Below are 5246 nucleotides of genomic sequence, written 5' to 3' on the forward strand. Positions count from 1 at the left end.
TCTTGAGTCAGATTTTTAAGTTTGGTGTCAATTGCATACTCATGCATTTTTCGAAAATTGCATTCATGCATTGCATTCATCATGATCTTCAAGTTGTTCTTGATAAACCTTCTTGATTGATCTTCATATTATATTGTTTTGTGTTGTATGGTGTTTTTCATATGCATTCTTGAATTCTTAGTCTCTAGGCATTAAAGATTTCAAAGTTTGGTGTCTTGCATGTTTTCTTTGCATATAAAATTTTTCAAAAAAAAATATATTCTTGATGTTCATCATGATCTTCAAAGTGTTCTTGGTGTTCATCTTGACATTCATAGCATTCTTGCATGCATTCATTGTTTTGATCTAAAAATTTTCATGCATTGCATCATTTTCATGTTTTTTCTCTCTCATCATAAAAATTCAAAAATCAAAAAAATATATTTCCTTTTTTCACTCATAAATTTCGAAAATTTGGATTGACTTTATCAAAAATTTTTAAAATTTAGTTGTTTTTTATAAGTCAAATCAAATTTTCAATTTAAAAATCTTATCTTTTTTTCAAAATCTTTTTCAAAAATCAAATCTTTTTCATTTTCCTTATTTATTTTCGAAAATTTTAAAAATATTTTTCAAAAATCTTTTTCTTATCTTTATCTCCTAATTTTCAAAAATAACATCATCAATTAATGTTTTAATTCAAAAATTTCAAGTTTGTTACTTGCTTGTTAAGAAAGATTCAAACTTTAAGTTCTAGAATCATATCTTGTGATTTCTTGTGAATCAAGTCATTAATTGTGATTTTAAAAATCAAATCTTTTTCAAAACTAATTTCAATCATATCTTTTCAAAAATATCTTTTTATCTTATCTTTTTCAAAATTTGATTTTAAAATATCTTTTCTAACTTCTCATCTTCTTATCTTTTCAAAATTGATTTTTAAATTTGTTTCAACTAACTAACTAACTTTTTGTTTGTTATCTTTTTCTAAACTACCTAATTAACTCTCTCTCTCTCTAATTTTCGAAAATACCTTCCTCTTTTTCAAAATTTCTTTTTAATTAAATAATTATTTTAAATTTTGATTTTAAATTTCAAAAATTACTAACCTTTTTCAAAAACTATTTTTGAAAATCACTAACTCTTTTTGAAAAATTATTTTCGAAAATCCTCTTTCTCTCTCACCTCATTCTATTTATTTATTTATTTACTAACATCTCTTCCTCACTCACCAAAAATCCGAACCCCCTCTCTCTCTCTGAATTCAGATTTTCTCTTCTTTTTTTCTTCTACTCTTCTTTTCTTTCACTCACCTAAGGGAACCTCTACACCTGGGCAAAAAGGATCCCTATTATTATTAGTTTTCTGTTCCCTCTTTTTTATATGAGCAGGAGCAAGGACAAGAATATTCTTGTTGAAGCAGATCCAGAACCTGAAAGGACTCTGAAGAGGAAACTAAGAGAAGTTAAATTACAACAATCCAGCAAGCACCTTTCAGAAATTTTCGAACAAGAAGAGGAGATGGCAGCCGAAAATAATAATAATGCAAGGAGGATGCTTGGTGACTTTACTGCACCTAATTCTAATTTACATGGAAGAAGCATCTCCATCCCCACCATTGGAGCAAACAATTTTGAGGTGAAACCTCAATTAGTTTCTCTGATGCAGCAGAACTGCAAGTTCCCTAGACCTCCATCTGAAGATCCTTTTCAATTCTTGACTGAATTCTTGCAGATCTGTGATACTGTTAAGACTAATGGAGTAGATCCTGAAGTCTACAGGCTTATGCTTTTTCCGTTTGCTGTAAGAGACAGAGCTAGAGTGTGGTTGGACTCTCAGCCCAAAGATAGCCTCAACTCTTGGGATAAGCTAGTCACGGCTTTCTTAGCCAAGTTCTTTCCTCCTCAAAAGTTGAGCAAGCTTAGAGTGGATGTTCAAACCTTCAGACAGAAAGAAGGTGAATCCCTCTATGAAGCTTGGGAGAGATACAAGCAACTGACCAAAAAGTGTCCTTCTGACATCCTTTCAGAATGGACCATCCTGGATATATTCTATGATGGTTTATCTGAGCTATCAAAGATGTCATTAGATACTTCTGCAGGGGGATCCATTCACCTAAAGAAAACGCCTGCAGAAGCTCAAGAACTTATTGACATGGTTGCTAATAATCAGTTCATGTACACTTCTGAGAGGAACCCTGTGAGTAATGGGACGCCTCAGAAGAAGGGAGTTCTTGAAATTGATACTCTGAATGCCATATTGGCTCAGAATAAAATATTGACTCAGCAAGTCAATATGATTTCTCAGAGTCTGAATGGAATGGAAGCTGCATCCAACAGTACTCAAGAGGCGCCTTCTGAAGAAGAGGCCTATGATCCTGAAAACCCTGCAATAGCAGAGGTGAATTACATGGGTGAACCATATGGAAACACCTATAATCCCTCATGGAGAAATCACCCAAATCTCTCATGGAAGGATCAAAAACCTCAACAAGGCTTTAATAATGGTGGAAGAAACAGGTTTAACAATAGTAAACCTTTTCCATCATCTACTCAGCAACAGACAGAGAACTCTGAACAAAATACCTCTTATTTAGCAAACTTAGTCTCTGATCTATCTAAGGCCACTCTAAGTTTCATGAATGAAACAAGGTCCTCCAGTAGAAATTTGGAGGCACAAGTGGGCCAGCTGAGTAAAAGGATCACTGAAATCCCTCCTAGTACTCTTCCAAGCAATACAGAAGAAAATCCAAAAGGAGAGTGCAAGGCCATTGATATAACCATCATGGTCGAACCCAAGGAGGAAGTGGAGGACGTGAATCCCAAGGCGGAAGACCTCCTGGGACGTCCAGTGATCAATAAGGAGTTTCCCTCTGAGGAACCAAAGGACTCTGAGGCTCATCTAGAGACCATAGAGATTCCATAAGAAACAAGTAGCATCCTGGTGTTCAGACGCCAGAAATGCACACTGAGGAAGAGTTGGCGTTGAACGCCAGAAACAAGCATCTGGCTGGCGTTCAACACCAGAAATATGCTGCATCTGGGCGCTGAACGCCCAGAACAAGCATTAGTTCGGCGTTTAAATGCCAGAATTGCATGCAAAGGCATTTTACATGCCTAATTGGTGTAGGGATGTAAATCCTTGACACCTCAAGATCTGTGAACCTCACAGGATCATCTCAGGATCTGTGGATCCCACAGGATCCCCACCTTCCCTCCTCATAATCCTAGTTTCTTCCACATCTTCTTCTTCATCTATTCTTTCTTCTCCTGCTCGAGCGCGAGCAACATTCTAAGTTTGGTGTGGTAAAAGCATTGCTTATTTTGCTTTTCCATAACCATTGATGGCACCTAAGGCCAGAGAAACCTCAAAAAAAAAAGAGAGAGAGAAGAGAAAAGGGAAGACAAAAGCTTCCACCTCTAAGTCATGGGAGATGGAGAGATTCGTGTAAAGGATCTATAGCTCAGTGGTAGAACATTTGACTGCAAAACAAGAGATCCCTGAGATACCTCAGGGGACATTTTCCCCCACACAATTATTGCGAGCAACTAAGGATAGGAGAACCAAAATCATTAGGGATCAAGCAACAGAGACAAGGAAGAGACATAGAAGAGCTGAAGGACATCATTGTTTCCTCAAGGAGAAAACGCCACCATCACTAAGGTGGACTCATTCCTTGTTCTTAAACTTTCTGTTTTTCGTTTTCTTATGTTAAATGTTTATCTATGTTTGTGTCTTTATTACATGATCATTAGTTTCTAAGTAACTTTGTCTTAAAGTTATGAATGTCCTATGAATCTATCACCTCTCCTAAATGAAAAATGTTTTAATTCAAAAGAACAAGAAGTACATGAGTTTCGAATTTATCCTTGAACTTAGTTTAATTATATTGATGTGGTGACAATGCTTCTTGTTTTCTGAATGAATGCTTGAACAGTGCATATGTCTTTTGAAGTTGTTGTTTAAGAATGTTAAATATGTTGGCTCTTGAAAGAATGATGACAAGGAGACATGTTATTTGATAATATGAAAAATCATAAAAATGATTCTTGAAGTAAGAAAAAGCAGCAAAGAACAAAGCTTGCAGAAAAAAAAAAGAAAAAAAAATAGCGAAAAAAAAAGAGAGCAAAAGCAAGCAGAAAAAGCCAAAAGCTCTTAAAACCAAAAGGCAAGAGCAAAAAGCCAATAACCCTTAAAACCAAAAGGCAAGGGTAAATAAAAAGGATCCCAAGGCTTTGAGCATCAGTGGATAGGAGGGCCTAAAGGAATAAAATCCTGGCCTAAGCGGCTAAACCAAGCTGTCCCTAACCATGTGCTTGTGGCGTGAAGGTGTCAAGTGAAAACTTGAGACTGAGCGGTTAAAGTCAAGGTCCAAAGCAAAAACAGAGTGTGCTTAAGAACCCTGGACACCTCTAATTGGGGACTTTAGCAAAGCTGAGTCACAATCTGAAAAGGTTCACCCAATTATGTGTCTGTGGCATTTATGTATCCGGTGGTAATATTGGAAAACAAAGTGCTTAGGGCCACGGCCAAGACTCATAAAGTAGCTGTGTTCAAGAATCAACATACTGAACTAGGAGAATCAATAACACTATCTAAACTCTGAGTTCCTATAGATGCCAATCATTCTGAACTTCAATGGATGAAGTGAGATGCCAAAACTATTCAAGAGGCAAAAAGCTACAAGTCCTGCTCATCTGATTGGAGCTATGTTTCATTGATAGTTTGAAATTTATAGTATATTCTCTTCTTTTTATCCTATTTGATTTTCAGTTTCTTGGGGACAAGCAACAATTTAAGTTTGGTGTTGTGATGAGTGGATAATTTATACGCTTTTTGGCATTGTTTTTAGTATGTTTTTAGTAGAATCTAGTTACTTTTAGGGATGTTTTCATTAGTTTTTATGTTAAATTCACATTTCTGGACTTTACTATGAGTTTGTGTAGTTTTCTGTGATTTCAGGTATTTTCTGGCTGAAATTGAGGGACTTGAGCAAAAATCAGATTCAAAGGTTGAAGAAGGACTGCTGATGCTGTTGGATTTTGACCTCCCTGCACTCAAAGTGGATTTTCTGGAGCTACAGAACTCAAAATGGCGCGCTTCTAATTGCATTGGAAAGTAGACATCCAGGGCTTTCCAGCAATATATAATAGTCCATACTTTGGCTGAGTTTAGACGATGCAAAAGGGCGTTGAACGCCAGTTCTACGCTGCAGTCTGGAGTTAAACGCCAGAAACACGTCACGAACCAGAGTTGAACGCCAAAAA

General features: G+C 36.1%; 1 non-coding gene across 1 annotated transcript; it reads right to left on the minus strand.

Annotated features, from left to right (window-relative positions):
* Positions 1 to 1896: 1896 nt before the first annotated feature.
* On the minus strand, positions 1897 to 2003 carry LOC148574023 (small nucleolar RNA R71). Its single transcript, XR_015905825.1, has one exon. It is a non-coding gene; the product is annotated as a small nucleolar RNA R71 (small nucleolar RNA).
* Positions 2004 to 5246: the final 3243 nt, after the last annotated feature.

The sequence above is a fragment of the Arachis ipaensis genome, chromosome B2, assembly GCF_059453495.1.
Source record: "Arachis ipaensis isolate K30076 ecotype BB chromosome B2, ASM5945349v1, whole genome shotgun sequence".
In the NCBI taxonomy this organism is placed as follows: domain Eukaryota; kingdom Viridiplantae; phylum Streptophyta; class Magnoliopsida; order Fabales; family Fabaceae; genus Arachis; species Arachis ipaensis.